The sequence below is a fragment of the Crinia signifera genome, chromosome 3 (assembly GCF_055691185.1).
Source record: "Crinia signifera chromosome 3, ASM5569118v1, whole genome shotgun sequence".
NCBI classification, from domain to species: domain Eukaryota; kingdom Metazoa; phylum Chordata; class Amphibia; order Anura; family Myobatrachidae; genus Crinia; species Crinia signifera.
In genome coordinates this window covers 107,967,952-107,980,476 of record NC_139219.1, presented here as the reverse complement: position 1 = coordinate 107,980,476, position 12,525 = coordinate 107,967,952, and the positions used below count along the sequence as shown (strand labels likewise).

At 41.9% G+C, this 12,525-nt stretch overlaps 10 non-coding genes across 10 annotated transcripts; 7 read left to right on the top strand and 3 right to left on the bottom strand.

Annotated features, from left to right (window-relative positions):
• Nucleotides 1-1,837: 1,837 nt before the first annotated feature.
• On the top strand, nucleotides 1,838-1,910 carry TRNAK-CUU (transfer RNA lysine (anticodon CUU)). Its single transcript has one exon. It is a non-coding gene; the product is annotated as a tRNA-Lys (tRNA).
• Nucleotides 1,911-2,958: 1,048 nt separating this feature from the next.
• Nucleotides 2,959-3,031, top strand: TRNAK-CUU (transfer RNA lysine (anticodon CUU)). Its single transcript has one exon. It is a non-coding gene; the product is annotated as a tRNA-Lys (tRNA).
• Nucleotides 3,032-3,852: 821 nt separating this feature from the next.
• TRNAG-GCC (transfer RNA glycine (anticodon GCC)) lies at nucleotides 3,853-3,923 on the bottom strand. The gene has a single exon. It is a non-coding gene; the product is annotated as a tRNA-Gly (tRNA).
• A 156-nt stretch (nucleotides 3,924-4,079) lies between these two features.
• Nucleotides 4,080-4,152, top strand: TRNAK-CUU (transfer RNA lysine (anticodon CUU)). The gene has a single exon. It is a non-coding gene; the product is annotated as a tRNA-Lys (tRNA).
• Nucleotides 4,153-4,973: 821 nt separating this feature from the next.
• Nucleotides 4,974-5,044, bottom strand: TRNAG-GCC (transfer RNA glycine (anticodon GCC)). The gene has a single exon. It is a non-coding gene; the product is annotated as a tRNA-Gly (tRNA).
• Nucleotides 5,045-5,200: 156 nt separating this feature from the next.
• On the top strand, nucleotides 5,201-5,273 carry TRNAK-CUU (transfer RNA lysine (anticodon CUU)). The gene has a single exon. It is a non-coding gene; the product is annotated as a tRNA-Lys (tRNA).
• Nucleotides 5,274-7,442: 2,169 nt separating this feature from the next.
• TRNAK-CUU (transfer RNA lysine (anticodon CUU)) lies at nucleotides 7,443-7,515 on the top strand. Its single transcript has one exon. It is a non-coding gene; the product is annotated as a tRNA-Lys (tRNA).
• Nucleotides 7,516-8,563: 1,048 nt separating this feature from the next.
• TRNAK-CUU (transfer RNA lysine (anticodon CUU)) lies at nucleotides 8,564-8,636 on the top strand. The gene has a single exon. It is a non-coding gene; the product is annotated as a tRNA-Lys (tRNA).
• A 1,048-nt stretch (nucleotides 8,637-9,684) lies between these two features.
• Nucleotides 9,685-9,757, top strand: TRNAK-CUU (transfer RNA lysine (anticodon CUU)). Its single transcript has one exon. It is a non-coding gene; the product is annotated as a tRNA-Lys (tRNA).
• Nucleotides 9,758-10,578: 821 nt separating this feature from the next.
• TRNAG-GCC (transfer RNA glycine (anticodon GCC)) lies at nucleotides 10,579-10,649 on the bottom strand. The gene has a single exon. It is a non-coding gene; the product is annotated as a tRNA-Gly (tRNA).
• Nucleotides 10,650-12,525: the final 1,876 nt, after the last annotated feature.

Genomic DNA, 12,525 nt, shown 5'->3' with positions numbered 1-12,525 from the left:
AGAATTCTACCACTAAACCACAAGATTCTACCACTAAATCATTGTATGTTAAATTCTATACCTGCACCACCAAAATGCAAAGAGCCAGGCACTCTTTAACAAAATATATCACTGTTTCAGGTGTACATCAGTGGGTGAAACCATGCAGGAATATCAGGATCTACTGAATGTGGAAACTTTGCTTTGGTTTAATAGTGTAGATTGAAGAGCAAGCGTTGCCTTGCCTTGATGCTACAACACTGTAACAAAGCCTGGCCAGCTTAGTCAATAGAAATAAAACTCCCAAGCTAAGAGTCATATGCTTTTAGTACAACATTTGTTTAGTGTTTATTCCCTTTTCAGATCCAGACCTCTCTCTTGGCAGGTGGGAATTCTACCACTAAACCACAAGATTCTACCATTAATTTATTGTATGTGGAATTCTATACCTGCACCACCAAAATGCAAAGAGCCAGCCACTCTTTAACAAAATATACCATAATTTCAGTAAAACTTGAGTACTGCATTGGCCGGGAATCGAGCCCGGGCCTCCCGCGTGGCAGGCGAGAATTCTACCACTGAACAACCAATGATTCACATTTTACTTCAAGGTTACTTACCCATTTTCCTCAATGTGTGAAACCAAGCATGCATCTCAGTGTACTGAATGTGGTAGCCTAGATCTACTTTAATAGCTTGTAGGGCACTCCTTGGCTTGAGTGGCCTTTTTGTCACATCACAGTAACCAAGCCTGGCTAGCTCAGTCGGTAGAGCATGAGACTCTTAATCTCAGGGTCGTGGGTTCGAGCGGTGTTTTTTCCCAGAATTCTACAGGCGAGATCTCTGTCACTACACAACCAAACGTGTTTTATTTGAAACTTAAAAGAGGTGTACATCAGTGTGTGAAACCAAGCAGGAATCTCAGGATCTACTAAATGTGGAAACCTTGCTTTGGTTTTATAAATTGAAGGGCAATCCTTGCCTTGCCATGATGCCATAACACTGTAAAAAAGCCTAGCTATCTGAGTCAATAGCGAATAAGACTCCAAATCTAAGAGTCATTTGCTTTGAGCACAACATTGGGTGGTGTTTATTCCCTTTTCAGATCCATGCCTCCCTCATGGCAGGCGAGAATTCTACCACTAAACCACAAGATTCTACCACTAAATCATTGTATGTTAAATTCTATACCTGCACCACCAAAATGCAAAGAGCCAGGCACTCTTTAACAAAATATATCGCTGTTTCAGGTGTACATCAGTGGGTGAAACCATGCAGGAATATCAGGATCTACTGAATGTGGAAACTTTGCTTTGGTTTAATAGTGTAGATTGAAGAGCAAGCGTTGCCTTGCCTTGATGCTACAACACTGTAACAAAGCCTGGCCAGCTTAGTCAATAGAAATAAAACTCCCAAGCTAAGAGTCATATGCTTTTAGTACAACATTTGTTTGGTGTTTATTCCCTTTTCAGATCCAGACCTCTCTCTTGGCAGGTGGGAATTCTACCACTAAACCACAAGATTCTACCATTAATTTATTGTATGTGGAAGTCTATACCTGCACCACCAAAAAGCAAAGAGCCAGACACTCTTTAACAAAATATACCATAATTTCAGTAAAACTTAAGTACTGCATTGGCCGGGAATCGAACCCGGGCCTCCCGCGTGGCAGGCGAGAATTCTACCACTGAACAACCAATGTTTCACATTTTACTTCACGGTTACTTACCCATTTTCCTCAATTTGTGAAACCAAGCATGCATCTCAGTGTACTGAATGTGGTAGCCTAGATCTACTTTAATAGCTTGTAGGGCACTCCTTGGCTTGAGTGGCCTTTTTGTCACACAACAGTAACCAAGCCTGGCTAGCTCAGTCGGTAGAGCGTGAGACTCTTAATCTCAGGGTCGTGGGTTCGAGCCCCACGTTGGGCGGTGTTTTTTCCCAGAATTCTACAGGCGAGATCTCTGTCACTACACAACCAAACGTGTTTTATTTGAAACTTAAAAGAGGTGTACATCAGTGTGTGAAACCAAGCAGGAATCTCAGGATCTACTAAATGTGGAAACCTTGCTTTGGTTTTATAAATTGAAGGGCAATCCTTGCCTTGCCATGATGCCATAACACTGTAAAAAAGCCTAGCTATCTGAGTCAATAGCGAATAAGACTCCAAATCTAAGAGTCATTTGCTTTGAGCACAACATTGGGTGGTGTTTATTCCCTTTTCAGATCCATGCCTCCCTCATGGCAGGCGAGAATTCTACCACTAAACCACAAGATTCTACCACTAAATCATTGTATGTTAAATTCTATACCTGCACCACCAAAATGCAAAGAGCCAGGCACTCTTTAACAAAATATATCGCTGTTTCAGGTGTACATCAGTGGGTGAAACCATGCTGGAATATCAGGATCTACTGAATGTGGAAACTTTGCTTTGGTTTAATAGTGTAGATTGAAGAGCAAGCGTTGCCTTGCCTTGATGCTACAACACTGTAACAAAGCCTGGCCAGCTTAGTCAATAGAAATAAAACTCCCAAGCTAAGAGTCATATGCTTTTAGTACAACATTTGTTTGGTGTTTATTCCCTTTTCAGATCCAGACCTCTCTCTTGGCAGGTGGGAATTCTACCACTAAACCACAAGATTCTACCATTAATTTATTGTATGTGGAATTCTATACCTGCACCACCAAAAAGCAAAGAGCCAGACACTCTTTAACAAAATATACCATAATTTCAGTAAAACTTAAGTACTGCATTGGCCGGGAATCGAACCCGGGCCTCCCGCGTGGCAGGCGAGAATTCTACCACTGAACAACCAATGTTTCACATTTTACTTCACGGTTACTTACCCATTTTCCTCAATTTGTGAAACCAAGCATGCATCTCAGTGTACTGAATGTGGTAGCCTAGATCTACTTTAATAGCTTGTAGGGCACTACTTGGCTTGAGTGGCCTTTTTGTCACATCACTGTAACCAAGCCTGGCTAGCTCAGTCGGTAGAGCATGAGACTCTTAATCTCAGGGTCGTGGGTTCGAGCCCCACGTTGGGCGGTGTTTTTTCCCAGAATTCTACAGGCGAGATCTCTGTCACTACACAACCAAACGTGTTTTATTTGAAACTTAAAAGAGGTGTACATCAGTGTGTGAAACCAAGCAGGAATCTCAGGATCTACTAAATGTGGAAACCTTGCTTTGGTTTTATAAATTGCAGGGCAATCCTTGCCTTGCCATGATGCCATAACACTGTAAAAAAGCCTAGCTATCTGAGTCAATAGCGAATAAGACTCCAAATCTAAGAGTCATTTGCTTTGAGCACAACATTGGGTGGTGTTTATTCCCTTTTCAGATCCATGCCTCCCTCATGGCAGGCGAGAATTCTACCACTAAACCACAAGATTCTACCACTAAATCATTGTATGTTGAATTCTATACCTGCACCACCAAAATGCAAAGAGCCAGGCACTCTTTAACAAAATATATCGCTGTTTCAGGTGTACATCAGTGGGTGAAACCATGCAGGAATATCAGGATCTACTGAATGTGGAAACTTTGCTTTGGTTTAATAGTGTAGATTGAAGAGCAAGCGTTGCCTTGCCTTGATGCTACAACACTGTAACAAAGCCTGGCCAGCTTAGTCAATAGAAATAAAACTCCCAAGCTAAGAGTCATATGCTTTTAGTACAACATTTGTTTGGTGTTTATTCCCTTTTCAGATCCAGACCTCTCTCTTGGCAGGTGGGAATTCTACCACTAAACCACAAGATTCTACCATTAATTTATTGTATGTGGAATTCTATACCTGCACCACCAAAAAGCAAAGAGCCAGACACTCTTTAACAAAATATACCATAATTTCAGTAAAACTTGAGTACTGCATTGGCCGGGAATCGAACCCGGGCCTCCCGCGTGGCAGGCGAGAATTCTACCACTGAACAACCAATGCTTCACATTTTACTTCACGGTTACTTACCCATTTTCCTCAATTTGTGAAACCAAGCATGCATCTCAGTGTACTGAATGTGGTAGCCTAGATCTACTTTAATAGCTTGTATTGCACTCCTTGGCTTGAGTGGCCTTTTTGTCACACAACAGTAACCAAGCCTGGCTAGCTCAGTCGGTAGAGCATGAGACTCTTAATCTCAGGGTCGTGGGTTCGAGCCCCACGTTGGGCGGTGTTTTTTCCCAGAATTCTACAGGCGAGATCTCTGTCACTACACAACCAAACGTGTTTTATTTGAAACTTAAAAGAGGTGTACATCAGTGTGTGAAACCAAGCAGGAATCTCAGGATCTACTAAATGTGGAAACCTTGCTTTGGTTTTATAAATTGAAGGGCAATCCTTGCCTTGCCATGATGCCATAACACTGTAAAAAAGCCTAGCTATCTGAGTCAATAGCGAATAAGACTCCAAATCTAAGAGTCATTTGCTTTGAGCACAACATTGGGTGGTGTTTATTCCCTTTTCAGATCCATGCCTCCCTCATGGCAGGCGAGAATTCTACCACTAAACCACAAGATTCTACCACTAAATCATTGTATGTTAAATTCTATACCTGCACCACCAAAATGCAAAGAGCCATGCACTCTTTAACAAAATATATCGCTGTTTCAGGTGTACATCAGTGGGTGAAACCATGCAGGAATATCAGGATCTACTGAATGTGGAAACTTTGCTTCGGTTTAGTAGTGTAGATTGAAGAGCAAGCGTTGCCTTGCCTTGATGCTACAACACTGTAACAAAGCCTGGCCAGCTTAGTCAATAGAAATAAAACTCCCAAGCTAAGAGTCATATGCTTTTAGTACAACATTTGTTTGGTGTTTATTCCCTTTTCAGATCCAGACCTCTCTCTTGGCAGGTGGGAATTCTACCACTAAACCACAAGATTCTACCATTAATTTATTGTATGTGGAATTCTATACCTGCACCACCAAAAAGCAAAGAGCCAGACACTCTTTAACAAAATATACCATAATTTCAGTAAAACTTGAGTACTGCATTGGCCGGGAATCGAACCCGGGCCTCCCGCGTGGCAGGCGAGAATTCTACCACTGAACAACCAATGCTTCACATTTTACTTCACGGTTACTTACCCATTTTCCTCAATTTGTGAAACCAAGCATGCATCTCAGTGTACTGAATGTGGTAGCCTAGATCTACTTTAATAGCTTGTATTGCACTCCTTGGCTTGAGTGGCCTTTTTGTCACACAACAGTAACCAAGCCTGGCTAGCTCAGTCGGTAGAGCATGAGACTCTTAATCTCAGGGTCGTGGGTTCGAGCCCCACGTTGGGCGGTGTTTTTTCCCAGAATTCTACAGGCGAGATCTCTGTCACTACACAACCAAACGTGTTTTATTTGAAACTTAAAAGAGGTGTACATCAGTGTGTGAAACCAAGCAGGAATCTCAGGATCTACTAAATGTGGAAACCTTGCTTTGGTTTTATAAATTGAAGGGCAATCCTTGCCTTGCCATGATGCCATAACACTGTAAAAAAGCCTAGCTATCTGAGTCAATAGCGAATAAGACTCCAAATCTAAGAGTCATTTGCCATGAGCACAACATTGGGTGGTGTTTATTCCCTTTTCAGATCCATGCCTCCCTCATGGCAGGCAAGAATTCTACCACTAAACCACAAGATTCTACCACTAAATCATTGTATGTTAAATTCTATACCTGCACCACCAAAATGCAAAGAGCCATGCACTCTTTAACAAAATATATCGCTGTTTCAGGTGTACATCAGTGGGTGAAACCATGCAGGAATATCAGGATCTACTGAATGTGGAAACTTTGCTTCGGTTTAGTAGTGTAGATTGAAGAGCAAGCGTTGCCTTGCCTTGATGCTACAACACTGTAACAAAGCCTGGCCAGCTTAGTCAATAGAAATAAAACTCCCAAGCTAAGAGTCATATGCTTTTAGTACAACATTTGTTTGGTGTTTATTCCCTTTTCAGATCCAGACCTCTCTCTTGGCAGGTGGGAATTCTACCACTAAACCACAAGATTCTACCATTAATTTATTGTATGTGGAATTCTATACCTGCACCACCAAAATGCAAAGAGCCAGCCACTCTTTAACAAAATATACCATAATTTCAGTAAAACTTGAGTACTGCATTGGCCGGGAATCGAACCCGGGCCTCCCGCGTGGCAGGCGAGAATTCTACCCCTGAACAACCAATGCTTCACGTTTTACTTCAAGGTTACTTACCCATTTTCCTCAATGTGTGAAACCAAGCATGCATCTCAGTGTACTGAATGTGGTAGCCTAGATCTACTTTAATAGCTTGTAGGGCACTCCTTGGCTTGAGTGGCCTTTTTGTCACATCACAGTAACCAAGCCTGGCTAGCTCAGTCGGTAGAGCATGAGACTCTTAATCTCATGGTCGTGGGTTCGAGCCCCACGTTGGGTGGTGTTTTTTCCCAGAATTCTACAGGCGAGATCTCTGTCACTACACAACCAAACGTGTTTTATTTGAAATTTAAAAGAGGTGTACATCAGTGCGTGAAACCAAGCAGGAATCTCAGGATCTACTAAATGTGGAAACCTTGCTTTGGTTTTATAAATTGAAGGGCAATCCTTGCCTTGCCATGATGCCATAACACTGTAAAAAAGCCTAGCTATCTGAGTCAATAGCGAATAAGACTCCAAATCTAAGAGTCATTTGCTTTGAGCACAACATTGGGTGGTGTTTATTCCCTTTTCAGATCCATGCCTCCCTCATGGCAGGCGAGAATTCTACCACTAAACCACAAGATTCTACCACTAAATCATTGTATGTTAAATTCTATACCTGCACCACCAAAATGCAAAGAGCCAGGCACTCTTTAACAAAATATATCACTGTTTCAGGTGTACATCAGTGGGTGAAACCATGCAGGAATATCAGGATCTACTGAATGTGGAAACTTTGCTTTGGTTTAATAGTGTAGATTGAAGAGCAAGCGTTGCCTTGCCTTGATGCTACAACACTGTAACAAAGCCTGGCCAGCTTAGTCAATAGAAATAAAACTCCCAAGCTAAGAGTCATATGCTTTTAGTACAACATTTGTTTGGTGTTTATTCCCTTTTCAGATCCAGACCTCTCTCTTGGCAGGTGGGAATTCTACCACTAAACCACAAGATTCTACCATTAATTTATTGTATGTGGAATTCTATACCTGCACCACCAAAATGCAAAGAGCCAGCCACTCTTTAACAAAATATACCATAATTTCAGTAAAACTTGAGTACTGCATTGGCCGGGAATCGAGCCCGGGCCTCCCGCGTGGCAGGCGAGAATTCTACCACTGAACAACCAATGATTCACATTTTACTTCAAGGTTACTTACCCATTTTCCTCAATGTGTGAAACCAAGCATGCATCTCAGTGTACTGAATGTGGTAGCCTAGATCTACTTTAATAGCTTGTAGGGCACTCCTTGGCTTGAGTGGCCTTTTTGTCACATCACAGTAACCAAGCCTGGCTAGCTCAGTCGGTAGAGCATGAGACTCTTAATCTCAGGGTCGTGGGTTCGAGCCCCACGTTGGGCGGTGTTTTTTCCCAGAATTCTACAGGCGAGATCTCTGTCACTACACAACCAAACGTGTTTTATTTGAAACTTAAAAGAGGTGTACATCAGTGTGTGAAACCAAGCAGGAATCTCAGGATCTACTAAATGTGGAAACCTTGCTTTGGTTTTATAAATTGAAGGGCAATCCTTGCCTTGCCATGATGCCATAACACTGTAAAAAAGCCTAGCTATCTGAGTCAATAGCGAATAAGACTCCAAATCTAAGAGTCATTTGCTTTGAGCACAACATTGGGTGGTGTTTATTCCCTTTTCAGATCCATGCCTCCCTCATGGCAGGCGAGAATTCTACCACTAAACCACAAGATTCTACCACTAAATCATTGTATGTTAAATTCTATACCTGCACCACCAAAATGCAAAGAGCCAGGCACTCTTTAACAAAATATATAGCTTTTTCAGGTGTACATCAGTGGGTGAAACCATGCAGGAATATCAGGATCTACTGAATGTGGAAACTTTGCTTTGGTTTAATAGTGTAGATTGAAGAGCAAGCGTTGCCTTGCCTTGATGCTACAACACTGTAACAAAGCCTGGCCAGCTTAGTCAATAGAAATAAAACTCCCAAGCTAAGAGTCATATGCTTTTAGTACAACATTTGTTTGGTGTTTATTCCCTTTTCAGATCCAGACCTCTCTCTTGGCAGGTGGGAATTCTACCACTAAACCACAAGATTCTACCATTAATTTATTGTATGTGGAATTCTATACCTGCACCACCAAAATGCAAAGAGCCAGCCACTCTTTAACAAAATATACCATAATTTCAGTAAAACTTGAGTACTGCATTGGCCGGGAATCGAACCCGGGCCTCACGCGTGGCAGGCGAGAATTCTACCACTGAACAACCAATGTTTCACATTTTACTTCACGGTTACTTACCCATTTTCCTCAATTTGTGAAACCAAGCATGCATCTCAGTGTACTGAATGTGGTAGCCTAGATCTACTTTAATAGCTTGTAGGGCACTCCTTGGCTTGAGTGGCCTTTTTGTCACACAACAGTAACCAAGCCTGGCTAGCTCAGTCGGTAGAGCGTGAGACTCTTAATCTCAGGGTCGTGGGTTCGAGCCCCACGTTGGGCGGTGTTTTTTCCCAGAATTCTACAGGCGAGATCTCTGTCACTACACAACCAAACGTGTTTTATTTGAAACTTAAAAGAGGTGTACATCAGTGTGTGAAACCAAGCAGGAATCTCAGGATCTACTAAATGTGGAAACCTTGCTTTGGTTTTATAAATTGAAGGGCAATCCTTGCCTTGCCATGATGCCATAACACTGTAAAAAAGCCTAGCTATCTGAGTCAATAGCGAATAAGACTCCAAATCTAAGAGTCATTTGCTTTGAGCACAACATTGGGTGGTGTTTATTCCCTTTTCAGATCCATGCCTCCCTCATGGCAGGCGAGAATTCTACCACTAAACCACAAGATTCTACCACTAAATCATTGTATGTTAAATTCTATACCTGCACCACCAAAATGCAAAGAGCCAGGCACTCTTTAACAAAATATATCGCTGTTTCAGGTGTACATCAGTGGGTGAAACCATGCTGGAATATCAGGATCTACTGAATGTGGAAACTTTGCTTTGGTTTAATAGTGTAGATTGAAGAGCAAGCGTTGCCTTGCCTTGATGCTACAACACTGTAACAAAGCCTGGCCAGCTTAGTCAATAGAAATAAAACTCCCAAGCTAAGAGTCATATGCTTTTAGTACAACATTTGTTTGGTGTTTATTCCCTTTTCAGATCCAGACCTCTCTCTTGGCAGGTGGGAATTCTACCACTAAACCACAAGATTTTACCATTAATTTATTGTATGTGGAATTCTATACCTACACCACCAAAAAGCAAAGAGCCAGACACTCTTTAACAAAATATACCATAATTTCAGTAAAACTTGAGTACTGCATTGTCTGGTAATCGAACCCGGGCCTCCCGCGTGGCAGGCGAGAATTCTACCACTGAACAACCAATGTTTCACATTTGACTTCACGGTTACTTACCCATTTTCCTCAATTTGTGAAACCAAGAATGCATCTCAGTGTACTGAATGTGGTAGCCTAGATCTACTTTAATAGCATGTAGGGCACTCCTTGGCTTGAGTGGCCTTTTTGTCACACAACATTAACCAAGCCTGGCTAGCTCAGTCGGTAGAGCGTGAGACTCTTAATCTCAGGGTCGTGGGTTCGAGCCCCACGTTGGGCGGTGTTTTTTCCCAGAATTCTACAGGCGAGATCTCTGTCACTACACAACCAAACGTGTTTTATTTGAAACTTAAAAGAGGTGTACATCAGTGTGTGAAACCAAGCAGGAATCTCAGGATCTACTAAATGTGGAAACCTTGCTTTGGTTTTATAAATTGAAGGGCAATCCTTGCCTTGCCATGATGCCATAACACTGTAAAAAAGCCTAGCTATCTGAGTCAATAGCGAATAAGACTCCAAATCTAAGAGTCATTTGCTTTGAGCACAACATTGGGTGGTGTTTATTCCCTTTTCAGATCCATGCCTCCCTCATGGCAGGCGAGAATTCTACCACTAAACCACAAGATTCTACCACTAAATCATTGTATGTTAAATTCTATACCTGCACCACCAAAATGCAAAGAGCCAGGCACTCTTTAACAAAATATATCGCTGTTTCAGGTGTACATCAGTGGGTGAAACCATGCTGGAATATCAGGATCTACTGAATGTGGAAACTTTGCTTTGGTTTAATAGTGTAGATTGAAGAGCAAGCGTTGCCTTGCCTTGATGCTACAACACTGTAACAAAGCCTGGCCAGCTTAGTCAATAGAAATAAAACTCCCAAGCTAAGAGTCATATGCTTTTAGTACAACATTTGTTTGGTGTTTATTCCCTTTTCAGATCCAGACCTCTCTCTTGGCAGGTGGGAATTCTACCACTAAACCACAAGATTCTACCATTAATTTATTGTATGTGGAATTCTATACCTGCACCACCAAAAAGCAAAGAGCCAGACACTCTTTAACAAAATATACCATAATTTCAGTAAAACTTGAGTACTGCATTGGCCGGGAATCGAACCCGGGCCTCCCGCGTGGCAGGCGAGAATTCTACCACTGAACAACCAATGCTTCACATTTTACTTCACGGTTACTTACCCATTTTCCTCAATTTGTGAAACCAAGCATGCATCTCAGTGTACTGAATGTGGTTGCCTAGATCTACTTTAATAGCTTGTATTGCACTCCTTGGCTTGAGTGGCCTTTTTGTCACATCACAGTAACCAAGCCTGGCTAGCTCAGTCGGTAGAGCATGAGACTCTTAATCTCATGGTCATGGGTTCGAGCCCCACGTTGGGTGGTGTTTTTTCCCAGAATTCTACAGGCGAGATCTCTGTCACTACACAACCAAACGTGTTTTATTTGAAACTTAAAAGAGGTGTACATCAGTGCGTGAAACCAAGCAGGAATCTCAGGATCTACTAAATGTGGAAACCTTGCTTTGGTTTTATAAATTGAAGGGCAATCCTTGCCTTGCCATGATGCCATAACACTGTAAAAAAGCCTAGCTATCTGAGTCAATAGCGAATAAGACTCCAAATCTAAGAGTCATTTGCTTTGAGCACAACATTGGGTGGTGTTTATTCCCTTTTCAGATCCATGCCTCCCTCATGGCAGGTGAGAATTCTACCACTAAACCACAAGATTCTACCACTAAATCATTGTATGTTAAATTCTATACCTGCACCACCAAAATGCAAAGAGCCAGGCACTCTTTAACAAAATATATCACTGTTTCAGGTGTACATCAGTGGGTGAAACCATGCAGGAATATCAGGATCTACTGAATGTGGAAACTTTGCTTTGGTTTAATAGTGTAGATTGAAGAGCAAGCGTTGCCTTGCCTTGATGCTACAACACTGTAACAAAGCCTGGCCAGCTTAGTCAATAGAAATAAAACTCCCAAGCTAAGAGTCATATGCTTTTAGTACAACATTTGTTTAGTGTTTATTCCCTTTTCAGATCCAGACCTCTCTCTTGGCAGGTGGGAATTCTACCACTAAACCACAAGATTCTACCATTAATTTATTGTATGTGGAATTCTATACCTGCACCACCAAAATGCAAAGAGCCAGCCACTCTTTAACAAAATATACCATAATTTCAGTAAAACTTGAGTACTGCATTGGCCGGGAATCGAGCCCGGGCCTCCCGCGTGGCAGGCGAGAATTCTACCACTGAACAACCAATGATTCACATTTTACTTCAAGGTTACTTACCCATTTTCCTCAATGTGTGAAACCAAGCATGCATCTCAGTGTACTGAATGTGGTAGCCTAGATCTACTTTAATAGCTTGTAGGGCACTCCTTGGCTTGAGTGGCCTTTTTGTCACATCACAGTAACCAAGCCTGGCTAGCTCAGTCGGTAGAGCATGAGACTCTTAATCTCAGGGTCGTGGGTTCGAGCGGTGTTTTTTCCCAGAATTCTACAGGCGAGATCTCTGTCACTACACAACCAAACGTGTTTTATTTGAAACTTAAAAGAGGTGTACATCAGTGTGTGAAACCAAGCAGGAATCTCAGGATCTACTAAATGTGGAAACCTTGCTTTGGTTTTATAAATTGAAGGGCAATCCTTGCCTTGCCATGATGCCATAACACTGTAAAAAAGCCTAGCTATCTGAGTCAATAGCGAATAAGACTCCAAATCTAAGAGTCATTTGCTTTGAGCACAACATTGGGTGGTGTTTATTCCCTTTTCAGATCCATGCCTCCCTCATGGCAGGCGAGAATTCTACCACTAAACCACAAGATTCTACCACTAAATCATTGTATGTTAAATTCTATACCTGCACCACCAAAATGCAAAGAGCCAGGCACTCTTTAACAAAATATATCGCTGTTTCAGGTGTACATCAGTGGGTGAAACCATGCAGGAATATCAGGATCTACTGAATGTGGAAACTTTGCTTTGGTTTAATAGTGTAGATTGAAGAGCAAGCGTTG